The sequence below is a fragment of the Phodopus roborovskii genome, unplaced genomic scaffold (genome assembly GCF_943737965.1).
Source record: "Phodopus roborovskii unplaced genomic scaffold, PHOROB, whole genome shotgun sequence".
Lineage (NCBI taxonomy): Eukaryota > Metazoa > Chordata > Mammalia > Rodentia > Cricetidae > Phodopus > Phodopus roborovskii.
This window is the reverse complement of record NW_026126434.1, coordinates 24,020,592-24,040,753: the sequence shown is the minus strand read 5'-3', so window position 1 is coordinate 24,040,753 and position 20,162 is coordinate 24,020,592. Positions and strand designations below refer to the sequence as shown.

The 20,162-nt window shown below is 49.1% G+C and overlaps 1 protein-coding gene across 3 annotated transcripts in view; it reads left to right on the top strand.

The window, feature by feature from the left end:
* The first annotated feature begins 3,713 nt into the window (after positions 1–3,713).
* The window catches only part of Agpat3 (1-acylglycerol-3-phosphate O-acyltransferase 3), an 80,502-nt gene continuing 64,053 nt past the window's right edge, over positions 3,714–20,162 (top strand). The window contains exons 1-2 of one of the 3 annotated variants that reach the window (XM_051187023.1): positions 3,714–3,860; positions 4,328–4,416. The gene's annotated coding sequence lies outside the window, so the exon portion shown is untranslated. The remainder of the gene's footprint in view (positions 3,861–4,327; positions 4,417–20,162) is intronic. The other 2 variants (XM_051187024.1, XM_051187022.1) reach the window with 2 other exon arrangements.

Below are 20,162 nucleotides of genomic sequence, written 5' to 3'. Positions count from 1 at the left end.
CCCTCTCCCTTTCTTTTATTAGTTTATTAACATGTTTTTGGGCAACTGGCACCTAAGGGTCAGGAACCAAGGAAAATCCCAACAGCTCTGGGGATTAATCGCCTCCTGGCTGGCTCATAAAAGTTACTAAGTACTTGGATTCATTAAATTTACCTGCCACATTAGTAAGATTTGCTTATGTGTATGTGTGTCAGTGTTCGTGTAAAATGCCTGCAAGAGGCTGGAGGGGTCCCTCTCCTGCAACTGGAGTGACAGGTGGTTGTGAGCTGCCTGATTATGGGTGATGGGAACTGAACTTCCATCCTCTGCAAGATCTTTCAATGTCCTTAACCACAGAACTATCGCTCTAGCCCTATTCCCTGTCTTTTAAAAGAAATTGAAGGCTGAGATGGCTCAGTGGGTAAGACATCTGTGGCCAAGCCTGGGGATGTGAGTTTGATCCAGAGCAAGCTGGCTCATAACAGCCCCATTTGTGAGCTCTGGGTTTGACAGTGAGATCCAGCCTCAGTTAACAAGGTGGAAAAGCAGTAGATGATCCCTGATGTCAGCCTTGGGACTCCCCTGTGCATATGCACACAGATGTACCCACCCACTTGCAAGCCCACACAAATGCACACCAGTAAAAAGAAAATGGATTTACTTATACTTTGTTGAAACACAGGAGTGGGAGGACACACAACGAGTCTTTCCTGTTTCTTCTGTGGCCATCTTGCAATTTACCACGTTTACAAATTTTTATTCTTTTTAGTATGTGGGGGGCTCATGTTGTCACGGTGAGTGGTAATGTGGAGGCTGGAAGGTGCCTTTGTGGGCTCACTTCTGTTCTTCCACCTTTACTTGGGTTCCAGGATTTGAACTTAGGTCCTCAGTTTTACAATTTTTAAGCAGCTCTCCAGACAAAGGCCAGATATATAAACCTGTGAGGAGGGGTAATGGTCCTTTCCCAGGGGAAGGCTGCCTGTGCCCAAGACTTAAGCCCAGGAATAGGAAAATGGGTGTCTGAACAGAGCGCCTACTTTGAAAAAGAAAGGAATTGGGTTTGTGGCAGGCCCATTCTAGGCCTGCCATCCTTTTTTTTTTTTTTTTTTTTTTTTTTTTTTTTTTTTGAGACAGGGACTCTCTGTATTGCTTTGAAACCTGTCCTAGAACTAGCTCTGTAGACCAGGCTGGCCTCAAAATCACAGAGATCCCCCTGCCTCTGCCTCCCGAGTGCTGGGACTAAAGGCGTGTGCCACCAACGCCCAGCTTGACCCATTCCTTTGGTTGGTAGAGAGTGTCAGGGTCCACACTCCTGATAAAACCCCATAAAAACAGTAACTTTCAAAGTGATAGCTGATAGCTGAAGGGAAGGGGGTCAATGGTTCTCAGCTGAAGAAACTTGGTTGTGTCTGGCTCTGAGGTGACCAGAGTTCCTCCATCTTATACAGTGACAGTGCTGATCTGAGTTCCTCCATTTTGAGACCAGTCACCAAGAGAGTGTCTTTTTATCTTGTTTATATAAATAACCATTTGCCAAACACCAAGAGACACAAATGGAAAAGTAATTGATTTGTACCTATAAATGATGTCTGTGACTACATCAACTTAGCAGAAATGCCAGGCACATGAGCTTATCTAGATGTGACCCCTTACCTGGGCTGTCTTCCCACCTTATAGTATTTGAAAGTATCTCTCTCTCTCTCTCTCTCTCTCTCTCTCTCTCTCTCTCTCTCTTCTTTCTTTCTCTCTCTTTTGGATTGGTTCTCATTCTGTAGTCCAGATATCTCAAACTTGCAGCAATCCCCCTGCTTCATCCTTTTGGCTGCTGGGCTTGAAGGCCCGAGCCACCTTGATGCTTGATTTATTTAGAGGGTTCTAAGGAAACTTTATTCTCACCTCTTAATGAGACTATGGGGCAGTTCCTGAGGAGGGCCAAATCAAAATGTAGGCCCAAAGGGTAAAGAATTCCTTACTGAGCTAAAGCAAAGGGGAGTGGAGGAGGCATGTGTGTTGAGTGTAAACAAAATCTGTAATCTCAGTTGTGAAATTCACTGTTATAGGGTTACTGTTGGGAAAGGAGTCTGATTAAACTCAAAGGTCAAACAAGCTTCCCCATGAAGTGTTATTTTAACATCCTTATTTGAAATGTTAAAAAGGAGCCCTGGCCACAAAGTGTTGAAATGCAACTTCCAGCTGGGAGACTTCAACCTCACTCTGGGTGAGGGGCTCTCTCCTCCCTCCCATCCTTAAACTTTCCCTATTTCTCTCCTACCTCAGCCTCTGCCTTCCAGACTGCCTGGCTGAGTCCTGCAGACTCTTCAACCCTTTTGAAGACATTCTGTAACTTGTTAAAGATGTCCAGGGGTGTGGTGTGATGAGTTATTACATTGAGTAATGAAGATTGGGTTGGGGTGAAAAACATGTTCTCCTGTGGTCACAGCAGATATCACAGTTGAAGAGAATTGTGGATTTGTTACTCAATCCGTTCTGACGTTATGGGAAGGTACAATTTTGCCTTTGTCTATTACTGGCCATCTTGCCCCAGAGGCTTTTAAACGCAAGCAGTGATGTCTGTAGAATATGTCCTAGGACCTAAGTAGTTTTCAAGTGAGCTCAAAAAGTATGGCTTGGATCCAAGGGACTGAGCAGGCATGACCCCACACAGGTTTCAAATGGTGTACAGATGGCCCTGTCCTGATGCAGCACCTGAGCCTGCGCAGTCCTTCCTGGCCTGTTTTAGGATCAGTCACCTGCTTGGTGGGGGGAGGGAGGCTCAGGCGGCTGTTGGTCTTCAGCTCAAATGACTCACTGTGTCCAGGAGGGAGTCCGTGGTCATCAACAGGCTGTTTGGGGCAAAGGGGAACGCAAAGCCGACCCTAGGAAAACCCTGGACTAGGTTGATAGATGCTTCCTCCGAGGTCGGATGCGGATACAATGTTGCCAGCCAGTTGCCAACTATAAATAAGTCAAAGGGCGAGTGACCAGCTATCCTAGTACTGCAACATACACTGAGGACAGTTCCCCAAGATTCCTGGATGGGATGCTGACCCAGGGGTGGGGTGGAGGGAGGGTTGGGAGTAGGGTCCAAAGAATTGGCCCGCGATCCAGAAATATTCGGGCGTCCCAGGAGAACCCAGAGCGAGGGTGGTCTAGCCTGAGTCATCAAAACATCACAGAGCTCAAAGGGACTTCAGCAGCTGGGAATGGGGTCTAGGCTGAGTGAGGCTCAGGAGGATTCCAGGAGACTGAATTCCAGGCTGGGCCCAGGATCACTCCATTACCGGGTTGGGGCAGCACCCCAGGAAGGCTGCAGGGAACCAACGGGGGTCCAGGGTTGGCTCAGAACACCCGAAGAACTTCAGGGGATGAGGGGGGTCCACGTTGGGCCCCGGAACACCGCGTACCCCAAAATGATTTAGGGGACTGAAACGGGGTCCAAGATGGGCCCATAAACACCCCGGTGGGTTCCCGGTAGGACTCCAGGGGACTGGGGGGTCCAGGCTGGGTCTAGGAACATCCCAGTGGCCCGGGAGGGTCAGGGAGGGTCCAGGCTGGACCCGCGGGGCGCCCCTCCTGTCCCCTCCCCCGCCCGCCGTCCGTTGGCCACGGCGCCCGCCGCTGCGCCGCGGGCCCGACTCCTCCCCCGCGCGTCCGTCCGCGCGTGTCCCCGCGTCCCCGCGCCCGCCGTCCCGCGCCGGCGGAACTGTGGGATCGCCGCGCACAGGAAGTGGCGGCGGCGCCGAGGCGGAGGGCGGCGATGGGGGCCCGGGGCGGCGGGCGCCGCACTCGCTGAGGCCCGACGCAGGGCCGGGCCGGGCCCAGGCCGAGCGCAGCGGCCGCACGCGCCGACGCGAGGATCGCGACCAGCAGGTGGAGTGCAGGTGAGCCGCGCCGCGCCCCGCCGAGCCGCCCGAGGTCGCCCCCGCCCGCGGTCGCCGGGCCCCGCCGCAGTGGCCGGCTGCGCTCCGCGGGGCGCGCGGCCTGGGAACGCGGCGCTGGAGACTCCGGGTCCGCCCGGCCCCTGTGCGGCCTGCCGGGCTCGCTGGTGCCGTGCGGGGTGCTCAGCGGCCTGGGGAGGGGCGATCGGGAGAGATGGGGGTGCGGGGCCGGGGAGAGGGCCTGGGCGGCCTCTGGCCCCTCTCCGGGGGACCTTGTTCTGCTCCTGGCTCCTCGGATTGGGGAGCCCCACGCCTGATTTCGAGGGGGCCCTATGGGCTAGTTTCACTTTTTGCTTGCTCAACACAGAGGGAGGGTTGCAGGTGGGACGCCCTGCAGAAAGGTGCGAGGGCTTGCTTTGACTTTGGCGTTGAGACCAAAGGCCGACTGTGAATTTCCACGTTTCACTCAGGCGCTGGGGTCATTCAGTAACCAGAGCCTCTTGAGGAAAACACTTGTCCACGGTAGGCCACCAAGGAGCCTTGGAGCAGTTGACCCCAGGTACCCATGACAGGAGGATTGTAGCACTTATGTGCAATATATGCAGGTTTCCTTTTTAACTTTGAGAGAAGTTTGGTGGCACAGGGAATGGTTTTAGAAATGGCCTCCCAGACCTAACTTTTAAAGCAGTGTGGAAAGTCTTGTCTAAGAAAATACTTAAGAGGCTGGGCTCTTTTCCCTGGGAAACTAGGAGGCTACTTGCATTTGATACAGACTGGAATGACTTGTATCTGTTGGAACTGAGTGGGAGCAGCCCTTTCTGCTGCGATGGAAACGGACTGTACCTCTTCAAAGAGGTCTCGGTGTGCACTTTGTCTCATTTGATCACTTCCTTACTGTCCCCTCTCTTTAGATAAGCGGGACCCTTGCTGGCTTTGGGAGTTAGCTTGTAAAGCAGATTACTAGTATCTAGCCCTGTGCGCTGTGGTTACATTGTTTCCAAAAGCAGTTACAAGTGTTGGTGTTCCCAGCCTCTCTTTGGTTTTGGTGGTGTGTGCTTCTTGGAGTGGCTATGATCAGCAGATGGATGTCATATGGGTGGCTGACCTAGCTCAGTATGGACCTGCTGGAGGCCTTGTGTGTAACCCCACCTAGGCTTATCTGCACAGCATCATGGCAGAAGGTCCAGGTCTTGGAAGTTGCCTCCAGGACGGGTGGGAAGAGGGTTAAACAATGGGTCCTAGCGAAAGAACATGGAAGAGATGCTGGACTTGAAGGAAGGTCTTTGTCCCACACTGCTCCCAGATAAAGGCCCTGGGAAAACTGTGAGCAGATAGTCACAGATCTTTGGAAGTTAGAAAAGAACATCTGTCACAGCAGTCCTTGTTTGCTTCACTTCTGGGGCTTGTAGGTTCCACCCTGTGCCGACACACTCTGAGCCACACTGGGGTGTGAGGCTTGCCCTGCTCCTCCGTTATGTCACAAATTGCCACAGCCAGAATTGAAAGGGATTCCCATCTTCTCACACCTGACAGGAGAGTAAGTCTATACATTTCATCTCTGGCCCAGTTGTAGGTAGGTAGGGCATGCTGAGGTCTTTTTTATAATAGGGGAAAAGCAAAGATGAAAATTTACTATTGTTTCAGGGGTCAGGTGTCATCATTGATCCAATCTCACTCCTGACAAGTTGACACTGGTTAACTGGCCCAGTTCCAATTACCCCTCTCAAGATGGAGCTGGAATTTGTCCTCTTCTCTGACTTGTGGCATTGCTTAGGTCCTGCAGTGTGACCCAATATCATAGCTTTTCAGATCCAGCAGTGGACCCTTGGCATCCCCCACTCCCTCTCTTGCCAAAGCAACGAGCACTTCCCTACACTCCTCTCCCTTATCCCACACAATTCTCCCTTCTCTCCATTCTGGCCTTGTGCACACCTCTGTGATTTTTCCTACCACATTCTGTCTGGTGAGGGTTGAACAGCTTGTCCGGCCATCAGCATCTTGCTGACTTGTCTGACATGAGCCCTGTAGCTGCTTAGTCTTCTCATTAAGAAGTTTCTGCTACTGGAGAAACTGAGTTTTGTAAAAACAGTTGCTCAGGGACATCATGGGGGTTTTTCTTTAGTCAACTGAAGAACATTGGGGTCTTGAATTTTTTGAGCTGCAATGTGAGCAACTGAATAGTGCATCATGCCTAGAACAAGGTCGAAGTAGCTATAGGGTTATTTTGAGCCTATTAACCTCAAAATGCTTTGTTTTGGGCAATTGAAATAGTGGTTCTTCTTTGAACAGTCTTGCTGCTTTGTTTAGAGTCCACCATGTCCCGATTTTGTTTGTCAGGCAAAGTCCAGGAGTGCACACTTGTCATCTGGACACAGCTGTGCTTAGTTGTAAGGGATGGAGAGGCAGGCTGATAGGGCCCATGGTTCTTGCTGTATTTGTGACTGGAGTAGGTGGGTGCTGTGTCCAATGACCACTTCTCTTTCACATGTGGATGGATGGGACATAGGCAGCATCATGTTTTAGATATAAGTGTGAGTGGAGGGCAACACAGGCGTGTCTTTCAGGATGTGACAGCCAGAAACCTCCCTCCTGGCTGGAGTGTTTTGTGTCACTTAGGACTAAAAGCCAAAGCTAGGTCTTTTTGATGGGAACAAGGTGCCAGCGGCTCAAAGGCCTATCCCTCTATGATCCAGGAGCCATGCATCATTAATGGGCAGTGTCTCCTTTCCTTTTGGGAAGGTGGGGGTGAGATTCATAATAAATGACAGTGGCCGTGAATATAGAGTAGTGGCAGAAGCTGCCGCAGGACACAGCCTCTCCCCAACTTGGAGCTCCAGCTTTGGCTCTGTTTCCCCATCACTGCTGGCTGGCCAGGGGTGCTCTTCCTCTGGTAATTTGCTGACAGGAATATTCAATAGGTATATGCTGATATTACATTTGCCACTACTTCACAAACAACTTTATTTATTTATTTATTTAGTGTGTATGTGTACCTGTGTGTGTTTGGTGTGTTTGTGCATGTGGGTGCGTGTATGCGGAGTTCACAGGTCAACACTGGTTATCTTCTTCAATTGTTCTCCACTTGATTTTTTTTTTAAAGAAAGATTTATTTGTTTTATGTGGATGAGTGTTTTGCCTGCATGTGTGTAATGACACTGCATACTTGTCCTGATGTAGGAGGAAGCCAGAAGAGGGCACTGGATCCCCTGAAACTGGAGTTAGAGATGATTGTGAGCCACCAGGTGGGTGCTGGGAATCAAACCAGGGACTCTTGTTCTTAACCACCCAATTACTCCTCCAGCCCCACCCTATTTTTTTAAGGTTTATTTTTATTTCTCCTTCTGTGTCCTGCTCTGTTCCTCCCTCTGTACACTCCCATTCACTCTCTTGCTTATTCCCCACCTCGAGTGTGTGTGTGTGTGTGTGTGTGTGTGTGTGTGTGTGTATGTGTGTGTGATGGAAGCCAGAAGTTGTCAGACCTCTCCCCTGGAGCTAGAGTTACAAGTGGTTGTGAGTCACCCATGGCTGCTGGGAATTGAACCTGGGTCCTCTGTAGGAGCAGCAAGTGCTCTTAATTGCTGACCTCTTCTCTGGGCTCATCTGCCTTATTTTTTCAGACAGGGTCTTTCACTGCACCTGATTTAGCCAGGCTGGCTGGCCAGCCAACAGGCACCAGGTACTCTCCTGTTTCCCTCCCAGAGCCAGGGTTATGGTCTGAGCTGCTGCACTGGGCTGTTTACATAGGTGCTGGGGATCTGTGGTCCTCATGCTGTGTGACATCCTCCAGCCCCTGCCTCTACTTCAGGATATACATTGCTTATCTCTTTGCAGCTGACAATGTAGCCATTGTGCCTGTTTATATACATCTAGTTTAAATCTCAGAGCAACACTGAAGAGAGAAATTTCTAGAACATGGATGAGAGCCTGGCGCTGGTGGGGCAAACCTTTAGTCCCAGCATTTGGGAGGCAGAGGCAGGCAGATCTCTGTATGTTTGAGGCCAGCCTGATTTACAGGGTTAGTTCCAGGACAGGCTCCAAAGCAATACAGAGAAACCCTGTCTCAAAAAACAAAACAAAACAAAACAATGGATGAGGAGAACAAGGTGGTCAGCCTTGGGCTTGGCAGGTCTAGATTTCAGTCACAGGTACCACTGAATCTGCAGGTGTTGTTCTGTTCACCAGACCACACGATGACATCTGATTTGTGAAAATTCAAATTTCTTTTTTTTTAATTTAATTTATTATTTTACATGTCGATCCCAGTTCCCTCCCCCTCCCTCCTGAAAATTCAAATTTTTAAGATAAATTAAGTGACTAGCTTTACATGCACATTTGTGTTAAGACTCAGGTCATTGATAGAGACTATTCTTGCTGTATAGGGCTCAAAATCCCCATGTGACATTGGAGCCACAGCTGTGTGCTAGGAGTGGTGTTGGACTGGGTAGAAAGTACGCTCATTGGGTTTTTCTTCTGCCTGGGTGTGAAAGGCTGTATGTTGACTATTAACACACAGCATCTGCTGATGATCCAGTCAGGCTTCCTATTGATTGATTTAAGTCATTGTCCCAGTGTAATTGGAGTGAGCAATTGAGTGAACCAGTGTGCTTTTTATTAGAGACCCAGAGAAGCAGTCGGGGTACCTAGAAAAATGTGCTAAGATAGCTGGGATTTTTGCTGGACCAAGGCAGAAGTCAGGTCATTAAATGAAGGCCATATCAGCTAGAAATGGGAAATGGGTACCATGATGAAATTCAAAGTACAAGCGGTCTCCTGGGAAAATGCTGTTGGTGGCAGCATTGTGGTGACCCTTTAGGCATGTTTGTGGAAGGAAGCATGCCTGAGGAGGAAGAATCTCAGCCCTGAGGAAGGTTCAGCCAGCCTCATGAAGAGAGCCTCAAACCAGGAGGGGCCCGTGCCCTGGAAGGCTCTCAGTGTGTGTCCCTCCTAGTTGCCTGTGAGTGCAGCACCCCCAGCACCTGTAAGTCCCCTGGTCTTATAGCCTCACCTGTCACTGAAGATGACAAGGAGGCCACTTCAGAGATGAAGTTAAAGCTTAGTAACTTTATTTTTCCAGTTTGGGCATTTCTTGGAAATACTGGGGCAGGAGGGCCACATGTCTTATCATCTTGTGCATGCATGCTAGGCAAGCATTCTACCAGCAAGCCATATCCCCAGCACGAAAGCCTAATAACCTAGTGTATTTTGAGTGTTTGCCTGAATACATGTCTGTTTATCATATGAATGGTGCCCAAAGAGGTCAGAAGAGGGCATAGAATCCACTGTAACTGGAGTAAGGACAGTTGTGAGATGCCATGTGGATGCTGGGAACTGAACCCAGGTTCTGTGGAAGAGCAGCCAGTGATGAGCCATCTCTCCAGCCTTGGGTTTAATACATATATGCACGCGCGCACACACACACACACACACACACACACACACACAGAGTCAGGGTCTCTTAACATAATCCTGGCTATCTTGGAATTTACTGTGTAGACCAAGCTAGTTTTGAAATCAGAGATCTGCTTGTCTCTTACTCCTGAATGCTGGTAACTTTAGATACTCAGGAAAAGAAAAACGAAAGAAAAAACAGAAAACAAACTAGGGCACAGTTAAAGCTGTCCCCACTGTTAGTGTGTGATGCAGTGATGCAGGCAGCTTTGGGGTTTTTTAGGAGATGCCCTGTGGCCCCACAGGCCTCTGTAGTTCTGTGTGGTCTGGGCAGTACCTGGCAGGAAGCTAGCGTTAGAGGGGAAAGTGCCCATCCAGAGAAAGACTCCACAGTTCTGTACTGACGTGGAGTCCACAGCATGCACACTGGAGAAGTTGAGGGTCAGAGCTGGCAGACCCACAGAGGGTGTTGGCCATTCTCCATCTGTGGTTGGGGAACCACAACCTGGCTTCTAGGTGCTTGTTAGGAAATAGCATTGTAGCCACCATTTAAAATCTAACCAAGCCTGGCCCTTGTTTTCCCGGAGCCCCAACTGCATTGTAGTCTGTGTTGGTGAACTGTTGGCTTGAGTGCTCCTCTTTAATGAGCAAGGTTGTGGATGGAGATTTTAAGGACAAATTCCAACAAGGGTCAGGCAGCAAGGGGAGCAAGTGGGTTGTGGGTGTGAGATGTGAGATGTGAGAGGGGTGGGCTGTGTTGAACATGGCCTGGCTCATCTGACTGCTAACTGCTGGCCACAGTCAAGCATGGCTGGGGAGTCATGGGACCCAAGTTACTAGTCTTTGTTCCTCCAAGAAAAAGACTGAAGTCTGGACTTTGTGTAAGTCTCTATTTTAGTGTGGGTTGTGCTGTATCAGCGCTGCTGCTGTCCACACTCTACACCTACCACCCATGAGCCTCCAACCTCTCGTCTTCATTTCTTGAGATAAAGTAATTGAATGGGTGAAATGGACTGAGTGAACCTTCTAGAATACACATACAAGGGAAGCAGCCAATGACACTGAGAGTTTCTGTGTAGACACAAGCCAAAGGAGAGTCCCTCCTCTGAGAGCAGCACAGGGGTCCCTGTGAGGGTTCGAGGACGGAGCATGAGTGCCACGTGAGCATCAGAGACTCCCCTGCCTGTGGTCCATGTAAAGTTATGTTTTCCCTGACAGGACCACCTGTTTGCATCAGGGCCCTCAGCTAGGTCTCCTCCTCTAAGCCAGCTGAATCCATGTGTCCTGTACACATGTGTGTGGTGGCCCTCAACACCCAATGTAAATGCCTCAGAGGGGTCAGTGAGCTCAAGGCTGACTATATACTCTTGGGCACATGTTTTTCCCTGTTGACCTTTGCAAATTTGTGGAATGCTGCGCTAGTGATATGGATTCTCTGCCTAGAGGCCCCTGTATATAATCCCTATATGTTACCCCGTGTCTTCTCCTCCATGCCTGTGTGGTTGCCCTGTGTCTCTCCTGTGTGTTCTGTGGTTGCCCATGTGTGTTTGCCCTGTGTGCTCCCCACCCCACTCCCTCTGTACTGTCCCCCATGTGCTTCCTCTGTGTCTCTCCCTGTGTGTTCACTCTGTGCTCCCCACCTCGAGTGCTCCCCCTGTGTCCTTGGCTGGTCCTGCTTTTTCTTCTCTGGCTTTGCTGTTTGTGCTTTGTAGTCTGTTGGTGTGACTTGTGCTTCTGCATTGCTCTTGCCTGGTTTTATGTAGCAAACTTTCTTGGGTCCCCAGGATGCCTGTCATTGTCCCAGCTCACGGATCCCTTTCCTGCTTGGGTTTATCTTTTTACTTCACTTTATTTTAAAGAGCAGATTTATTTATTTATTTATTTATTTATTTATTTATTGTTTCTTGATACAGGGTTTCCCTGTGTAGCCCTGGCTGTCCTGGAACTCACTGTATAGATCAGGCTGGCCTCACATTCACAGAGATATGCCTGCCTCTGCCTCCCAAGAATTTTAAATTTAGTAGAATATCTTTTTCTTTTCTAGGCAGTGCCTTTTGAGAGCTGCACAATGCATAAGCCGAGGCACAATGTACTCTGCACATTCTTGTAGAGGTTTTAAAGTCCACTTTCCCTCTTCTGTTCTTAGTCTCTGCAGAGTATCCTTCTGATGAATGCTGTAATGGTCCATGCCATGATCCATTATTCCCAGGTGCCCTTATTATCTTTGTTGTTTTGGAAAACAGCTCTTTAAAGATGCACTCTTTACATTACTAGCCCCTTGCTGGCATTATACTGAGGTGCAGTTGACCATTGGGTATTGCTATCACAGCTGGTCACCTAGCTGTCCCTCATTGTTTGTTGAGTTGTGGTGTTCTTTACACACATCCATGACATCTGGGATGACACTGACTTTGTTTCTTCCTCATGCCATTAATAGTCCCCTCCCTGCCTTCCTGACTGACTCAGGGCCTTTGGGGTGGTGCTGAATGGACAGTAACAGCCATCCTTGTCTAGTGCCTGAGTTTAGGAAGTACTCCTGATTTCCCTCTGTGCTATTGATTTAAACTTTGCTGCTTAATTTTCAATTTTCCTATCGATGCTCTTCAGAGTGGAATAGGTAATAGTGAAAAGTGCAGAGAAATTGAAATGGTACTAAGGAGATCAAAAGGGAAGGTCCACCTTTGTGAGATGCAGAAGTGAATACAGGGGCCAGGCTGGTGACCCTACCAGGATGGCTAAACCACAGCAAGGCCACCTAGGGTGAGTGCCAGCTGTGCTGTGGGACAAAGGGGATGCTAGTGTGCAGCCACTGTGCCTGACACAGCTCCCTTGGGACTTGCAGACACTGTGGGGAGGCTGTTTCAGCCAGGTATGCACCTACTGTGTTCACTTTAGGAGACAAGGTCAACTGTTAGTTCTCTCTAAATTCCTGTTTCCAGTGAAAATGGAAGAGTAGCTTGTGATATGTATACACACACACACACACACACACACACACACACACACACACACACACAATGCAGTGTGCTTTTATGGTTTTGGGTATAGTCAGTTGTTGTGGTCTTAGTTATTAAATGGAAACCCCCGTAAGAAAACAATTTATCAGTTTGAAGTAGTGGACTATTCTGAAGTCACACCATTCTGCTCTAGCTCCCTGTAGCCACACTTAGTTACAGAGAGACCCATTCAGTGGTCACTGCCATGGTATCATCGTGGTGACAGTTAACTGACTATCAACTTGATTGAACCAATAATCACACTCACTGTTAGAAAAACCCTGCTCTGGCTGTGTCTGTGAGTTTTGTCTGTGATTTCCAAAGACATTTGATCCTGGTCAGCCCCTGTGGATTCATAATATAATGGCATTGTTGGGAGGTGGTGACTGGTGGGGAGTGATACCTGGTTCCAGGAAACAGGTACCTGGAGGCATGTCCTTTCCCTGCTCCTCTTTGCCCCTCTTTCTTCACTTCCTGTATTTCAGGAAGTGAGGAACAACTTTCCTTCATGTGTGTCCACCACCATGACACTCTGCCGAAGGACATATGGCCAAGCTATGGAGTCCTCTGAAACCCTGAGCCAAAGTGTCTGTCTTCCAGTCGGTGGTTTTATTGTTGCAGACAAAGAAATAATGTAAGGATGCTTTGGGTTAAGTACCTTATTTTGCTTAATAATGGCTCGGGGTGGGGGACCAGGGTGTGAAACACAGAGAAGAATAGACTGGTGCCCACTGCAGTGTTTTAGGGTCTACAAGAAAAACAACTGTACAGGATGCCATGCTGCCCACAGTTCCAGGCAGCCCGAGAATGGATAACAAGGAGTACCGTGTTCACACAGTGGACACGTCAGGGCAATAGCTACAAAGAAGAGCGAGGGGCCAGTGAAATGGCTCAGCAGGTAATGGTATCTGCTACAAAGGCTGATGACCCGAGTTTGATCCTCAGGACCTGCATGTGGAAGGAGAGAACTGACTCCCACAAGTTGTCCTCTGATCTCCATGTATGTGCTGTGGCTCATGGGTAACACACACACACACACACACACACACACACACACACACACACACTGTGGGAAAGGGAGCAAGAGACATATGTGTGTGCTGCTTGATTCCACTCAGAGCCCAGTAGGATTGTGGCCTCACAGGCTGGATGCTCAAGGAGCCTCAGGTGGACCAGCAGACTTAGCTCATGACCTCAGTGCCGGCTGCACTGTGTGTTCAGTTTGTGAGTCCCAAACTTAAGATATGTCACCAGTTTACATATTGTACTTATGGAGTGACAGGAGAGTTAAAGAAGTTAGCAGTGTAGACAACAGAGGCCATAAAACATAGTCAGAAAGCCAGACCTGTCTAGCTGTGCTCTCCTGACTCGATCAGTACCCTCTGCTGGAGTGGGAGCTGGCTGCATTGAGGGACCTCCCTGGGGATGGAAACTCATAGACAGTAATAGAAAGATGCTTGACCATGAGGGACACAGCAGGTGGCATGCCATTACTCCCCAGGCCTGAGCTTGGAAAGAGAACATGTGTGTGGGGAAGGCCACCCATTAAGGGAAAGGCTCACACCAGAAACTTAGGGTGCTGTCACACACTTTCCTTGGGAAGGTGGTCTGAGGCTATACATGAGGTCACATTGTGTCAGAGTTCACTGTGGGCCTAAGACACAGTCAGGATAGGCAGAGGGGAACCAGCTTGTTACTGGGACAGCTACATGCAGAGGCGGGACACTTTGCTGATGGGATAAGAGCCTGTTCCCTGGCTGTGTGACCAGGTGTCACAGTGGCAGGTTGGTGTGGGTACAGCTCAGTGGTAGAGTGCTTGCTTTACACATTCAAATCCCTGGGGCTTTCTGTGCTGGGAAAATGCTGGGGGAGACTGTAGATCAAGCCATGGAAGCCCTCCCCAGGTACAGAGAGCATGGAAACTATGACATGTCAGATGCAGTGACTAAAGTCACGTGGATTGGAAACCACTTTCTTAGAACAGATTTCTCATCCCTAAGCTGGACACCTTCAGCCGAGGAGGTCCTGGAGAGGGGTGATGGCCACATGGTGACTCTTCGGGCCTGTCCATGGGGGCCACTGTTTCCTGAAGAACAGATAGTTGTATGCTAAGGAGGAGCCCCCACGTCCTGTTCCTGGGACAGTCAGTGTGAGGTTCAGATAGGATGGGAAGGAAGAACATGTTTCCAAAATTCCTACCTGGAAATGAATGATGAGTTCACAGAAGGGGCCCCTGGGTTGGAAGGGTTGGCTCTGTGGACTGTGGCACCATGAGAAAGAGTTTTCTTGTCAAGCAGGCCTGGTGGTACAGGCAGGAGGACAGTGAGTTCTAGGCCAGCCTGGGGTACGTAGCATGACCCTATCTCATCACCCCCCCTTTTCCTCTTGTTTTTGAGACTACCTTACTGATTTGGTGGATGCCTTCTCTACATGTGTTAAACTGCACGAGACCCCCTTCATCTTGTTCTCTGGGTAAACTGGGTGCTGATTTTTTTTTTTTTTTTTTTTTTTTTTTTTTACTGGCCTCATCCAGCTTTTGGCCACGAGGCATGATATTTATGATGTATTGAGCAGTCCCCTGTAAATTTGTTAAGAGTTGTTTGGGATTCCTTGTGTCTGTTTGGAAATGAGTCTGGCTTCCCCCCTATTCCCGGCATCTTCCTTGGGCTTCAGAATCTGGGTTGTACTAATTACAGGCCTGAAGCAGGTGGCCTCTTTCTATGCCTAGGAAAGTGGTGGTTTGAAGGAGACATTCCCCATAAGCCTCCAGTATTTGAAAATGTGGTCCCCAGTTGGTGGCTATTTGGGAAGGACTAGGAGGTGGACTTACAAAAGGTTTATAGCCAGCAATGGGCTTTAGCTTGTGACATCTCCAGTGTGCTCTTTGCTTCCTGTCTGTGGACTGGATGCAGCCCTCAGCTGCTGCCACACTCTCTGCCATGATGGTGATGGACTCTGGAACTGTAAACCCCAAATCAACCCTTCTTTCTACAAGTTGTCATGGTGTTTTATCACAGTAATAGAAAAATGCTTAAGATGGAGAGTTAGTGTGAGGTTGGAGGAACATGTTTCTTAAGGAGACTCTTAGTCTGGGCCTGGTTTTTAAATTTTGTGTGCGTGTACATTTTCATATGTGTGCACACAGGTATGTGTGTGTGATGTGTGGAAGCCAGATGTTGATGTTAGCTGTCTTTTGCTCTTCACCTTATATTTTTCAGATAAGGTCTTTTTAAAAAAATTATTTAAATTTATTTAAATGCATTGATGTGAAGGTGTCAGATCCCTAGGACTGGAGTTACAGACAGTTGTGAGCTGCCATGTGGGTGCTGAGAATTTAACCCAGGTTCTCTAGAAGATCAGCCAGTGTTCTTAACTGTTGAGTCATCTCTCCAGCCCCTCAGACAAGGTCTTTTACTGAACTCAGAGCTCACTAATTTGCTAGGCTAGTAGTCCAGCAAGCCTTAGGCCTCCCCTGTCTTTTGCCTCCTAGCACTAGGGTTACAGCTACAGTCCTTAATCCTGGCTTCTTCCATGGGCCCTGAGGATCAAATTCAGGCCTTTATATTTGCAAGACAAACACTTCAGCAGCTGAGCCATCCCCCCTGCCCTTGGAAATTTTTTTTTTGGAAGATACAATTAAAGGCCTAGCGCCATATCTGTAGGAAGCACCTTTCTATTCCCACCCCTTTGCCCCTGTTGAACAAGGTATCATTTTCCTGTATCTCCATTATGTTCTCTGGAGCCATGCACCCTAGCCATTGGGCTCTATGGTATGTCACCTTTCGTGTGGACCAGAGATTGGCGTGTCACTTGGGGTTACCCAGACTCATTTCTCCTCTCTGTGAGCAGTGGGACACCAGGTGTGCAGTCTTCTGTGTAAACCCTCTTGGGAGGAACTGGCTCCATTCCTGTATGTCACCAGGAGTCGGGGTCCTTCCAGTTTGCACCAATGGGTTACCTTGCTCATTTCATTCAGCACATGAGGGGGACAAGGGACTGAAGAAGAGGGAGAGGAAGGCAGAGGGAGGTGGGTTCAGGGAAGAGGGGGATCAGCCGGTACTTAGAAGTCGCCATGATGTCATCTTGGGGTTATTACATCCTGGTACTTAACAAGAGCCCAGACTGAGTGGCCCTTCATCCTCTCCCTGTGAGGATGCCAGGCTCTGCATGTGGGAGAAGGGCACCAGGCTCTGTGCTCTGGAGAGGAGGAGGGGATGCAGGATGAAGTGTGTCCCTATGCCAGTGTCTGGCAGTGCCACCTCCCTCTTTCTCTCGTCACCAGGTTCTTAGTACAGAGCCCTTTCTTCTCCTTACTTTATAATCCGGTGCTACATTCAGACAGGCGTGGTAACACACCCTTATTCCCAGCACACTGGAGGCAGAGGCAGGCAGATCTCTGAGTTCAGGGCCAGCCTGTTCTACAAAGTGAGTTCTACGACAGTCAGGGTACACAGAGAAACCCTGCCTCTAAAACCCAAAATGAAACAAAACAGTCCTGTGCTTCACCTGGCTGGCAGTCCCCTCTTCACCCAGTTTCTCTCTCCCAGGGGCAAACTTGTGTTACTAAGCAGTAGATCTGTTCTCTGACCATTGCCATCATGTCTGTTCTTCAGTTATTCAGTCTGCATGAATCCTTTTCCCCCTCCTACACTCACGTTTTTCCACGAGTCCTCTTTCTAGGCTGAAGGTGAAATTTAACTCTCTCTCTCTCTCTGTGTGTGTGACAGAGAGAGGGAGAGGGAGGAGGAGAGGGAGAGGGGGAGAGGAAGGGAGGAAGAGGGAGGGAGAGGGAGAGAGAGAGAAAGAGAGTCATCAATTCTGAGTGATATCCTTCAGGAGGCATCACCGGTTTTTTGAGGTAGGGTCTCTCACTGAACCTGGAGCTCACCAAGCTCCCAAGACAGGATCCTCTTGACTCTACCTTCATGGTGCTGGGATTTCAAGTGCATGCCACCACACTTAATTTTTTATGTGGCTTCTGGGGACCAAACTCAGGTCTCCATGTTTTCATAACAAGCACTTTACTGACCGAGTCCACAAGCTTAACTTTGAGTGTTTTCTGAGCAGTCTCTTGATGCCCTCCTAACTTTCTTCCCGCAGAAGCTATACTGTCTTTATCTGCTCTTTGCTTTGCCTTGTATATTTTGTGATGCCCAGTTTTCCTTACTTCCTAAGCATTGTAAGATTTACTCCTCCCTCCCTTCCTCCCTCCTTCCCTCCCTCCCTCCCTCCCTCCCTCCCTTTTCTTCTTTTTAGACAGGGTCTCTTTATGGAGCCCCGGCTGTCCTAAAAGTCACTATGTAGTTCAAGGGTAGCTTCAGATTCATGACTCTCAGGCCACAAGTGCTCGCTGGCCCTTGAGGGGACTGCCTGTCCCACCTCTCATCACACCATCTCAAGGGTTATAGACATGTACCCTTCACCCACTTCCTTCTGTGGGTCCTGGAGGTGTGAACTCAGGCCCTCCCTCTTGAAAGGCAAGTGCTTTCCCATTGACCTGTCTCTCCAGGCTGCTGTGCACACATTTTGAGTGAGTGTGTCTGAAGACCCCTGCATGATCTGTGTGTAATGATCTCCCCATGCTCCTGACTAGAGCCAGGGGTAGACTTACAAAAGCTGGAAGTGGACATGGAATTACCAAGGAGGAACCCAGAGAGTGAAGGAGCTACTAATGGTTGTGGGTGACTCTGTATAAGCCCAGTGCAATTGAACAGCGGCGAGCCCCTGAAGGGACAGCACTTGTAGGTGTGCCCAATGAGTCAGCTGTCTTGGGGGGAATCCCATCCTGGTGTCAAACTGCCTGTGGAAGACACAACATACATTCTAGGGAGTGCGGGTTAGAAAGGAAAGCCTTCCCTCCAGCTTGTCATCATCAGAGCTCCTAACCCGCAAGGGACGTGGCTACAGAGTGCCTTTGGTTTATCTTAAGCCTTGATTTTCATCAACTCAATGTCTGCCACAGACTCAACCAGCAAGGTTGTTGGTTTTTTTCAACTGAGTTTTTGGCAGCTGAAGAAGAACCGCACACAAACCACAATCAGCACACACCAGTGACAGTTAAACACTATTGTTTCTTATTTTATTTTAGATAAGGTGTATCCCAGACTGACCTTGAACTTGAGATTTCCTCCTGCCTCAGGCATCTAAGAGCTGGGATTACAGGTGTGTGCCACTTTGGCTATTAGCATTAAAAAAAAAAAAAAAAGGATTGTGTGTGTGTGTGTGTGTGTGTGTGTGTGTGTGTATGTGTGTGTCCGACCGCCCAAGGGGGCCAGAAGATGTTGGACCCTCACCCCTGGAGCTGGAGTTACAGGTGGTTGTGAGCTACCTGACCTGGGTGCTGGGAACTGAATTTAGGTGTTCTTAACCATTGAGTCAACTGTCAAACCTTGTGAACATGACTTATTTTCTGAGACAGGGTTTCCTTGTGTAGCTCTGACTATCCTGGAAATTATTCAGTAGACCAGGATGGCCTTGAACTCACAGATCCCCCCTGCCTCAGCCTCCCGAGTGCTGAGATTAAGTGCATGCACCATTGTGCCCTGTTGTGACCAGGCTCTGTAAGGTGAGAAATAGTGAATCAAATGCAGTTCTAAAAAGATGAGTATGTAAAGTGGGGGAGCTGGGTAGTGGCTCAGTTGATAATTCAGGCATAGTGGCCCAAACTTGTAATCCCAGCACTGGGGAGGCAGATACAGGAATCACTGGCCTGGAATCACTGGCCTGTTGGCCTACCCACTTAACAAGCTCTGGGCTAGTGGGGGACCCTTTTCAAAAGAGAGGGCAGAGCTAGAGGGATACTCAGTGGTTAAGAACACTTGTTGCTTCTGCAGAAGACCAGGGCTTGGTTCCCAGCACTCACATGGCAGCTTAACCATCTGTACCTCCAGTTTCAGGGGATCTGATCCCTCTTTTTGAACTTTGTGGGTTCCTCCATGTATGTGGTGCACAGATATAACAGTCAGGACACAGACAGACAGACAGACACACTGTTCCTGAAGGACAACATCTGAGGGTGTCCTCTGACCTCCATATGTGCACAAGCTAAAGATGAAGGGGTTTTCTTGAGAAGCAGAATTTAAGTGAAAGAAAACTCTTGGATGACTAACATTCTGTGCTTCCTGGCCCTGATGGAGGACCGGTCTTTGGAGGCCATTTCTACCTATTCTTAAGGTCACATAAGCCTGTCCCTGCCATCCTTATTGTTTCTACCTGGGTTTTGGACCCCTTTTCATCTTTCTCCTGCTCTGTGAGCCTTGCTGACTTGACACCCCAAGTTTGGGTGGGGCTCACCATCCCCTGCAGCCTCTAGCTTGTCTTACTCCAGGGCAAATGTTAACTAAGTCCACTCTGCTGAGTAGGAAGTCACAGTTCGGTGGCTGGAACCCCCATGGCAGCTACCGAGATGTCACCTCCTTTGCCACTGTGCCTTGCCCCTTATTTTCCCTTTGGGGTTTTCTGGGCCCTATTGTCTCCCTTTGCTTCACTTGTGACATCCTGCTGTCTTTTCCCTTGGCTGTCCCTGCTGTACCTCCTTTACCGCTGTCAGTGTTAAGATGCCCTGGTGTGCATGCGTGCACACACCAAGCAAGCATTCCATACTTCCTGCACAGACCACACAGACCTCTGCAGCTGCTGTCGGTCTCACTGGCATGAAAAGGAACCACGCTGCCATGTGAGCAGCTGTGCTTTTCATCTTCATCCATTTTCTAGTTCTGAAAACCAGCATGCTAAGGTTTTGTGTGGCTGCATCTCATGATGAAATACCTCAATAATGTTGTGTGTGCCAAGCCCTGTTTGTTAAACTCTGCAGTGATGATGGTGGCAGGTGACTGCCTGACTGTGCAGGGTTTTCATCCCTGGCTTCCCCTCGGGGCCATGTTGGCATGAACCCAGACTTGAAGCTGGGTCCTGGGTAGTA